This window comes from Mastigoproctus giganteus, chromosome 8, assembly GCF_048544385.1.
Source record: "Mastigoproctus giganteus isolate SK-2022 chromosome 8, ASM4854438v1, whole genome shotgun sequence".
NCBI classification, from domain to species: domain Eukaryota; kingdom Metazoa; phylum Arthropoda; class Arachnida; order Uropygi; family Thelyphonidae; genus Mastigoproctus; species Mastigoproctus giganteus.
Window position 1 is genome coordinate 188,300,278 of NC_143582.1, and position 11,553 is coordinate 188,311,830.

Sequence of the window (11,553 nt, forward strand, 5' to 3'; positions counted from 1 at the left end):
CTACGAGATTCAAAAATTAATACTTAGTAATTACAAAAGGATATCTCGGAGGGCAGAAATTCTAAACGGACGAAGAAAGGAATACAATGTACTAAATGGATATGACAATAAACAATTTTAAGCGGTTTAATTCCAAGCGAGAGGATAAGAACTTGCAGAAAATTCTGGTCCTCTTCGATGATGACCAAGCGATGCTTTGGTCATCATTGAACTACTAGATTCATGGGATGTGTTAGGATAACGAAAAGTAAGAACAGGTGCATGTGTACTTCCATATCAACTAATGCCAGGAGCATAGTAAATTAATTGGAAGTACTAATTAAGCAGTGAAATGCAGACATTGTGGGGATATCGAAGGAATGGGGTCACTCGGATAAAGATGCAGAATTTGAATATGAGGATAGAAATGACAAAACCAATTGTCATACTGGGCCACACTAGAGCCTAACTTATATGCCCACGCGTATTATGTTCATAAACTGAAAAAAGAATAAATTGCGGCTGAGACCGCCCAATTCAGCCATGTTGTGGAAAAGGCCCGTAAAAATTCCTCATGTCATTGACGGAACTCGGGACAAAGCGGGTCTTTTCCACCTGGTGTGAGGAAGACAGCAATCCTATCAACAGTGATACGCACGAGGGCCACCCAATCAGTTTCAGTGAGACAGTGCATTAGCATTAGTTGAAGCACATGATGCAACAAAGCAAGCTTATACAGCATCAGCAAAAAAAAAAAAAAAAAACCCTTCCCACTTCACACATCCGGTCGCTCCAAACGTCTGTCTAGTTCAACCTTAAACTTATTTAAGCTATCAACTTCCACAAGAACAGATGGAAGTCACTTCCAGCAAACAACTTCCCGCTGGCTAAAGGCAAACTTCTACACATCTATTCTACAACTGTCCTTCCTCAATTTGAATTTATGCCCTCTCAGGTTCTTAATCTGAGCAAGCAGAAGAATCCCATCAGCATCGAGGCTGTTCAAACCATTCGAGGCCTTATACACCTCAATCAGATCACCGCCCAGGTGCCTTTAGTCTCCAGATGCTGTTGTTGTTGTTGTTGTTTGGTTTTTAGGAGCATTAGCAACTAAGGCCATATTGCTCCAGGATATGCGGTGGTCATTCCTTAACCTTTCCGCATCCTCCGTATTTGGTGGTGACGGGCTCGAACCCCGGTCTAATCAAGAAGCGTGTGCTACGCACTGCTGCTCCTTCCCACCTGGCTACGGAGGCGCCTCTCCAGATGCTGCAACTTGCCGAATCTAAGCCTCTCTTGGTAAGAGCACCCCTTTTTCCTCTCGCCAATCTTGTTGTCCTTCTATGTACTCGTTTTAACAACTCTACATCCTTCCTAAAATGAGGCCTCCGGACCTGTATACAGTACTCAATGTGTGGCTTGACCATTGCCTTATACAATGGGATAATCACCTCCTTGTCTCTGCTAGCAAAATTCCTGTATATCATTGACAAAACTCCATGACCTGCTCAGAGAACTTCATATCTGGCTGCATAATTACCCCCAGGTCTCTTTAATTCTCCACTACCCTGAGTGTAACACCACCCAGTTAGTACATTTCTCTTGGGATACTGCTACCCATATGCAGTACTTTTGCATTTGTCAATGTTAAACTTCAGCTGCCACTTCTCAGCCAATCTGCCTAACTCTTTTCTAGCTCCTGTTGCATTAGTATACTGCCTTTACTGTTATTAACAACCCTGCCTACCTTTTGTATAATCTGTAAACTTGGACAATAAGCCTGATATACCTTCATTGATAAATACACAAAACAACAATGGACCCAGCACCGAAACCTGGAGACTCCGCTAATAACATTAGTCCATGTAGAGAAGTGTCCATTTATTACCACTCTTTGCTGTCTTCCACTCAACCATCCCTTTATTCATTGTAGCAACTTGTCGTTAATGCCATATGGCTCCAATTTTATTGCAGTCTTCCATGTGCAACACTGTCAAAAACACTCCTGAAATCCAAGTGTATGATATCAAAATTATTTTGTGCATCTAGTTCCTTTGTACCCACATCATGGTATCCAGTCAGGCAAGACCTTCCCTCAAGGAACCCATGCTGCGTCCGAATTATTACTGCAACTGTCTAGATGATCCTGTATCACCTCTTTAACCAGTGACTCCATTATTTTCTCCGGAACAGAAGTTAAACTAATCTGTAATTATTTGTGTCACCCTACTAGCTTCCAAGATTAATACCCATTTAGAATTCGCTGTTGTTAACGTCATCAGTTGATCCCACTGTATAGAATTTAACCTTTCTGAGACCACTGTAGTCGCCTTTTGAAAGCAAAAACCCTCCCCTTTACCCCAGATGGCAGCTACATCTTTAAGTAAATCCGACATCAGTACACTGTGATCACTGTCAACTAGTGGCGTTGATGATGGATTTGCTTAAAGATGTTACTGCGCAGAGATATTATATATTGAGTTTATACAGGCAAAAGATAGTCCCCGATGGGTAATTGGACAAACAACATTAAAAGGCTACGAAAAACTTGGTCAGTTATTGGGATGGGACTTGAATGCGATGTGCAGAAACTGACTTCTAACTTAGAGGAATTTAAGTTCATGCGGCATTGGCAGAGTTGTTATTCTTTTGTGTATTAAGTACCCAAGTAACTAAGGTTATAAGACGTCAGTATTGTGTTTGTGAATTTCATGTATTCTGTGGTCCATTTTGGTGTTTCCGGGATGAAAATTGGAGTTTCCGGCAGATGAAACCATGCGATCTTCACCTGCAACCGATGAATTCAGCTAAGTTTTTATTTTTTAAAACCCCATACATGCTTCGCGTCATTGACGGGATTAGAACCCAGTCCTTTTCCACCTGGCGTAAAGTGAATGGTGTTTGTATTCGCTATGCCATCCGCGAGGTTTGGCAGGTTTGTGTGAAGAGTCGTTCTCCAGATGAGAATGGTTTGAAAATCGGATAACAAGCAATATCCAGAATAATGTTCTTGTTTATACTCATGGCACGACCACCAGGTCAGTGGAGTTTACAGTAAATCAATCAATACAAACGTTAAAATAGTATTTAATAGTCAAGGGCTTGAACTCTGGTCCACTCAAAGAGCGTGTGTTACTACTCGCGCTCCTGACCATTCTGCTACGTCAAGCTGGTTTCATAGCAACCAAAACTGTGTACGATGAAACATTGTCTGCATTGGAATGGGTTTTACAGTTGATTTTCCTGTTTGCTAAACGATAAAGGTCTTCTAACAGAAAATCTTGAATCCCATTAATGCATATTTCATGTTTTTCTAGTGCTCACACAGAATCTGTGGTCACCAGAAAGACAGTCCAGTCGATCATGAACTATTCTCATAACCATCTTGGTCAGACAAGACTTCCTCACAAACCCCATGCTGAATTCTCTTTGGGGTTTTATTCTTGTCGACGTTGTCCTCTATTGGGTCGTAAGCGGAAGCTCTATGTTCTCGCCTACCAGGGAAGTTAAGCTCACCAGTCCATAGTTTCTGTCATCCTTTCGCTCCTTATGGTCTGATCAATCTCCGGTCCAAGGAGAATCATCCCAGGATATAATGATGATCTCATCTGGAATTAACAATTTTGATGCCCTCACATGGTGCTGTTTTAATTATAAGTAGATGCACACCGTCCAACCATGAGGGCTTATCTTTCCACGCTCTCGGTAGCCTTTCCAACAGACTATTTTGACGCAGTCGAGCGGTCAGTTTCAAAGTGCAGTAGTACACGTATGCGAGTTGACATGGTATGAGCCCAGATGAGTGTTAAATAGTTAATGATTGTATTCATTTTCAAAGTGGTAAGTTGGAAACTCCTTTGACATAGTGATCGTGCCGGAGTATTTTATTTTACAGTAGTATGACCACTGTTTGTTTCCTCTGCTTGAGATGTACTTCCAATTCTAAATATCATGCAACTTGTGCAACTCGTATGCCAAATTATCTGGTTGGTCTGCGATTCCACGCTTCGATCTCGTAATGGAAATCTATCTGATTCGCTGTCTTCTTTCTTTACGAGTAGAAACCCTTATCGTCTTAGCTCATTAATTATACATGAAGGTTCTTGGAGAAATTCAGCAACTCTTTATGCGTGATTTCTCGTATTCAACTTTTACTTGTCTTATTACTCCAGCGGTGGCTCTGGTACTTAATTTTTTTATATCCTGCTCTGTAAAGAGTTTTTTGTTTGCTCGGCTCCGTTGTTTGACAGTTTCCTTCACTTCAACGTCCGTATGATATCGATATCTTTGCCAAATCATTTTTCAGGCTCCCAAAAGCAAGAAAATCGCAAGAACAAGTCTGGCCTATATAGAGCATACTTGAATCATTGTAGTTTCTCAATGACTAAGATAGGCTGTTGAGCCTGAGGATGTTGAAGGTAAGCATTGTGGATCTTTTCTAGCGATAACCTGAACCAGTGATTTTTGCAAGGATTCAACTAATCGTTGATGGTTTCTGCCAAGATATTTGCTGACTTTATGACCTTTGGATGATGCGCTGATAATGTATTTTTATGTGGCTATGCACTGTAATGTAACAAAAATGATACTGTCAGTGAAACATCCGGCCTCTAATATTTTTTGGAACATTGCAGATTACCTTTGAGGATTCGTGCGGATATTTGTCAGGTGACTGCCATATGGGATTACACAGCAGCAGTCCTTGAGTGAAAGAACAGCACAAGCATATCCTTCCCAATGCTTTCGGAAATCTTCAGTTTCTTCAACCATAGTGATGACTGGTGTTTTCACTGCCTTCTGTCTGGTTCAGAGTGCTTCACTATGTTTTATGTATGGTTACTATGCGATCCATCAAGTCATTTCTTTCCTTTTTCAAACAGTCATTCGCAAATACTTCTAGACTTGAACTTAGCTCATGAAGAACTTCTTTTTACTGCAACTGAAATGGATGATAGCGTAGGCAGACTAATGCCTAATAGACTATCCGGCAAACTGGTTACTTCATCAACTGTAGACCAATCCAATAACAATTTTTTAGGGTGCCGTTGGCCCAGAATTTCTTTCCATGCACGTAAAGCTCAAGTGGTGGAGGAACATCTTGAAACCGAAGTTATCCAACCGCTGTCGTGGCCAGCACGATCACACACTTAAATCAGGTCGGATATGTGTGGGATGCCCTTGGGCACCACAAGTCCTCGGTCACGTGGTGTGCTATGGTCTGCACTGGTGGACGAATGGGATTTGTTGCCACAGAATCTTAGACGCCTTTCTATCGAGAATGGTTCGCCGCTTTCTGGCCTGTTTACCGTTGGACGGGATCATACGCAGTACTGATGGCATGTGACCGTATCGACTTCTGTAATGTGTCCTTTTGCTACTTCTTATACCATCTCTATAAATGTCCCTTATATCTATCAGAAGTCTCGTGTTACTCATTTCATCATTATTCTATGGTACACCACCAAACCACATTTTGTCCAACTTCATCGCATGCTGCATGAGTGACACCACATTTTCTACGTGCTCTGTTAATTTTGTCGACATTGTAATATGCCATATTTTTCCATCAGAAGTTGGCACCAGTCCATAAATTCAGTATTAGTAGTGAATGATGAAAGGAAAGAAGCTTATACAGCACCTATAAAAAAGAAAAACAAACAAACTTCGTATATCACATGTCCATCCTGTCTAATTATTATTGGAGAGAATCGATATGGTTAAGGAGTTAGATAAATTATTATTTGTCTAATTCTTCCTTAAATTTATTCCAACTACCCACTTCCACAACACCAGACGGCAATTTGTTCCACCAATCAACTAACCGCTGGCCAAAAGCAAATTTTCGCACATCTGTCCTGCAGACATTCATCTTCAACTTAAATTTGTGTCCCGTTTTGTGTGTATCGGAGATAGAACAAGAATGTCATCAACATTGAGCTAACTTAATCCATTCAGAGCATTAAACATCTGTCAAATTTCCCCGCACTGGTACCAAACTTCCAGATGCTGCAATTTTCAGACAAAGCCTTTTTTGGTAAGGATACCCTTTTGAACTCTGTACCAATTTCGTTTCCGTTCTCTGCACCCATTCCAACAGATCCACATCCAAAAATTAGGCTTCCAGACTTGTAGGTAGTACCCAAGATTCTCTCTCTCTCTCTCCTCTCTCTCTCTCTCTCTCTCTCTTGGGTAGCGCAGTTGGTACAATCACTGTCCTGCCCATACCACGTGGAAAATAGACTACTTCAAATCCCGTCAATCACGCGACGAAATTTTACGTATCTATTTTCTCAAGGTGAGCCAATTAGGCGAGTGTGACATGCTTTTTCTCCGAGAAACCTTCCTATCATCTCATTGCAAAGTTGCTATATTTTCATCAGCACCATTAATAAATGCTGAAAACAGTAAATGGCCCTGGGAAACTACTAATGTTGTAGGGTTTTAAGAGCATTAGCGACTAAGGCCATATTGCTCCGTGTATATTGTCTGTAAATTGCGCGTGTTCTGAGTTCGATTTTCTGTTTGCTGGATGAAAAGCCTAGAGTTTATGATTAGTAGAGGCATATGATGCAAGAAAGCAAGCTTATGCAGCATCAGCCAAAAAAAAAAAATAAAAAACACGCTCCCATTTCACCCCTTCATTCGTTCCAAGCACCTGTCCAGCTCAGCCTTAAATTTATTTAGGCTATCAACTTCCACAACAATGGATGGAAGTCTGTTCTACCAATCAACCACCCGCTGGCTAAAGGCAAACTTCCGCACATCTATCCTACATCTGTCTTTTCTCAATTTGAATTTATGCCCTCTCAAATGATTATTCTGAGCAAGAGGAAGAATCCCATCAGCATTGAGCATGCTTAAACCATTCAAGGCTTTAAACACCTCTATCAGATCACCTCGCTGGTGCCTAGTCTCCAGACACTGTAATTTGCAAAACTTAAGCCTTTCTTCGTAAGAGCACCCCTTTGTTCCATTCACTAATCTTGTTGCCCTTCTCTGTACTCGTTCCAGCAGCTCTACATCCTTCTTGAAATGAGGCCTCCAGACCTGTATACAGTACTCTAGGTGTGGCCTGACCATTGCCTTATACAAGGGAACAATCACCTCCTTATCCCTGCTAGAAAAATTCCTATATATCATTGACAATACACCATGAGCTACTCTTGCAGCCCGTCTGCACTGCTCAGAGAACTTCATATCTGCCTGCACAACCACCCCCAGGTCCCTTTCATTCTCTACCACTGTCGGTGTAGAACCACAGAGTTGATACGTTGCTCTGGGGTTGCTGTTTCCCATGTGTAGTACTTTACATTTGTCAATGTTAAACTTCATTTGCCACCTCTCGGCCCATCTGCTCAACCTTTCCAGATCCTGTTGCAGCAGCATAGTGTCAGTAGTGTCCTTAGCAACCCTGCCTACCTTTGTATCATCTGCAAACTTCGACATTAAGTTTGATATACCATCATCAATATCATTTATGAATACAGAAAACAATAATGGATCCAACACTGAGCCCTGAGGGACTCCACTGATAACATTAGTCCACGACGAGTAGTGTCCATTGATTACCACTCTCTCCCCCTCAGCCACCCCCTTATCCATAGCAGCAATTTGCCTCCAATGTCACACTGCTCCAATTTGTGCAGCAGTCTTCCATGTGTAACAGTATCAAAAGCCTTTCTAAGATCCAAGTATATAATATCAAAGTTATTCCCTGCATCCAGTTCTTTTGTGACTGCATCATAGTATCCAATCAAATTGGTCAGGCAAGACTTCCCCTTAACAAAACCATGCTGTGTCCGAGCTATAACTGAAGTCTTGTCTAAATGATCCTGCAGTGCTTCTTTAACCAGTGCCTCCATTAATTTTCCTGGAACAGAATTTAAACTCACAGGTCTATAATTGCTTGTGTCAGCCTTTGATCCTCCTTTGTGAATTGGGGTCACATTTGCACATCTCCAGTCTGTGGGTACCTCCCCTGAGTCCAAGGAAGCTCTCATAATTATGGCTAAGGGTTTGCTTACTTCCTCTGCTGCCTCCTTTAATATAACTGGATAGATCCCATCCACCCGGGTGCCTTTCTTGTGTTTATCTTCAACAATTTCTCCTCCACTTTACTCTCAGTTATTACAAGATTCTCTAGCTTACTGCTAAAGTGGAATACACCTCTGGCTTTCCCCTCGCTAAATGACTCATGTGTGAATGTCGATGCAAAATATTCATTTAGTTTGTTAGCTACCTGAGCAGGATCATCAACAGTTGACCCATCAATATCAAGTGGACCAATCTGATTCATCCCCTTCCTTTTAGAGTTTACATAAGTAAAGAACTCTTTGCTGTTTTTCTTTGCATCCCTTGCCCAAGATCTCTCGTAATCTGCCTTCGCCTGCCTAACCTCCTTTGTAACTTGGTTGCATATCAACTTGTATCTATCATAGGCTTCTGTGTCACGTGTTAATTTGTATGTATCCCATGCATGTTTCTTCTCTGCCATATGCCTCATTAGTTCATCTGACATCCATTTTGGCCTAAACCTTGAACAATATTTCTTAGTTGGTATGTAAAACCTAGAAGCTTCCAAGATAAGTTCTTTGAATGCTTCCCATTTTGCATTTGCTGTTGGTAACATCATCAGTTGGTCCCACTGTATAGATTTAAATACTGTCTCAGTCCATCGTAGTCGCCTTTACGAAAACAATAACCCTTCCTCTTTGAGTAAATCCTCGTTGAGTAAATTTACTCAAAGAGGTAGTTACCTCTTTGAGTAAATCCCACTTCAGCACACTGTGATCACTGCCACCTAGTGGTTCATTTATCTGTAGATTCTTAATGCATGAAGAATCACTGCTGATAATCAGATCAAGAGTATTACTCCCTCTAGTTGCTTCCCGAACATGCTGATGTAGAAAACAATCATCCAATAAATCCACAAAAGTCTTGCTAGTGTGTGAGTGACCAGCCCCCAAATTCCAGCCAATATCTGGGAAATTAAAATCCCCCATTATAAGACTCTCTGATTTACTGGCCCACTCTATTTCCCTGTACAGTTCCTTATTATACTCATCAGAGTCATTAGGCCTATAGCACACTCCTACTCTCAATTTTGATCTCCCAATGCTTATGTTACACCAAACTGACTCAACACTGCACTGTCCGGCGATGTCGACTGGCTTCACTTCCTTGGTTTTTATGTGTTTCTTAACTAATACCATAACCCCTCCCCCCTTCCTATCCTGTCTATCCTTTCTGTAGACGTTGTACTCCCCAAATTGCAGTTCTGCATCCCTTATATCTGTGTGACACCACGTCTCTGATCCCAACAATATCTGCCTTCGATGTTTTGAGCAATACCTCAAATTCATCAAATTTATTTACTAAACTCCTAGCATTGGTGTACACGCAAGTACACATGCACCTGTTCTTTTTCTTCGCTACCCTAACACAACCCATGTGTTTACTTGTACCCCAATGACTCCCAGCAGTATCTGAAATATCCTGCATCTTGTTTTTCAGGCTTCTGCTCATTCCAATAGAAGCAGTGCAAGAATCTCTTTCACCTCTGCCAGTGGCTACTGTTAATCTATTCTGGTAGAAAACCCATAACTTCGCCTGAGACCAACTAGTTCAGCCACTTTGTGAAAAAGGCCCATAAAAAAGGCTCCCCTTAGCGCAGCCCATATTTAACAGCCTTTGGAATGGTGTCGAGCAGAGACATCTGAGACACAATGGTTAGTGGTCTTCAGCGACGAATCTCCCGCTTCTGCATGGGGCACGATGATCACCACATACACCTTTGGTGAATGCAGTGATAGAGGCATTGTTGAACTTCATACTGTTCGCCCTTATGGTGTCGGGAGCGTTAAGTTTTGTTGGTTTTTGTCCAAGGTAATCTGACTGCTTGCCGCTACGTCACTGAGATTCTGAACTCTCCCCCCCCCCCCCTTTTCTCGCGCCCTGGTGAGTAGCACAGTTAGTAGGCTCTTCCTCCCCACACCAGGTGGAAAAGATCCGAGTTCGAGTTCCGTCAATGACGGGAGGAATTTTTATGGCCATTTTCACAACGTAGTTGAGTTAATCGGTCTTAGGCTAGGACAGCATCGTCCCCCCCCCCCGGAAACTCTGGTTTTTCGTCCAGCAAACAGAAAATCGACCACAGAACACGCAATTTACAGACAATATATACGGAGCAATATTGCCGTAGTCGCAGATGCTCATAAAACCCTACTAAAACAATAACCGCAAGGGCTCTGAATGTGGTGTGGACGTACTGTCTTGGCCAGCCAGGTTGCAGATTTCTCTCCCATGGAGCGAATTTCTCTCCCATGGAGGCCATGACTGGATGCCATCTGCAGAGCCATTCGACATCTGTACAATTCAATGCCTAGGCACTTAGCTCAATGTATCCGTAATCGTGGTGGATTTAAATCGTATTGATCTGTCCACTGTAAGCCTCATTTTGTGTCAAATGTGCACACACATTAGCGTTTTCAGCTTTCATCCTGGATTCCTTAACTCAATGGCTATTATTACTCTAGGAATCCTCTCTGTATTCCTTTTCTTTCAGGATGTATCTTTAAATTGTAGTATCTGCTATAGTCAGCCCTCATGGGTAGTACAGTCGGTATAATCATCGTCCTCCCCACACCAAGTGGAAAAGACTTCTTCTAATTCACGTCGATGACGTGAACAATTTTTATGGGCCTTGTTCACAACGTGGGCGAGTTAGTCGGTCTCGTGTGAGAATAGCATGGTTCCTTCTTTGAACTAGTTTTTCATCCAGCAAGCATCCAAATCGACCATCGCGCACACGCAATTTAGAGAAAATATATACGATGGAATATGGCCTTAGTCATATTGCACAGTGAATATCCTAAAATGCTACAACACCCACAGACCATTTCTGTTAAAACTGATATCGTTATTCTTTTATCAGCAATTAATCTGCAAATTCAAAGAAGCGTGGAAGTGTTGGTAAAGCGGATTTAAATCCACAAAACTCATCTAATCAGACATCGGAAATGATAGTGACGGATTGCTAATGCATGAAACAGGAGTCTAAACTATTCCGAGTGACCTAATCTAACTATTGTATATAATTCATGTAATGATTCTAAATAATGCAGTATTAGGGTTTTAGGAGCATCAGCGACTAAGGCCATATTGAGCCGTGTATAATATGTCTAAATTGCGTGTATTCTGTGGTCAACTTTGTTTGCTGGACGAAAAACCAGAACTTCCTGGAGAAAAAAAAAAAAAAAAAAACAAACCATGATCTCCCCTGAAACAGACCAACTCAGCCACGTTGCGAAAAAGGCCCATAAAAATTCAAGTCATCGACGGGACTCGAACTCGGGTATTTTCCACCGCTGTGGAGAGGATGGCGATCCTACTTAATCGCTACCCACGAGGGCCGAGCAGAATGTGGTGGAGAGGAAGAATGCAGTAATCTACGTTCCTAAAGAGATTACCCAAAAAGCTGTTCTGCTTTATCGTAAACAGAACAATTGGGTCTGTCCTCATATTTTTTTATGTTATTGCTCCCACCCTCTAATAAAAGCGAAGGCTCAATTATAC

General features: G+C 41.8%; 1 protein-coding gene across 1 annotated transcript in view; it reads left to right on the forward strand.

Moving 5' to 3' along the window:
* Window positions 1-11,553, forward strand: part of LOC150082082 (uncharacterized) — a 106,784-nt gene that overhangs the window by 63,558 nt on the left and 31,673 nt on the right. The window lies entirely within an intron of this gene.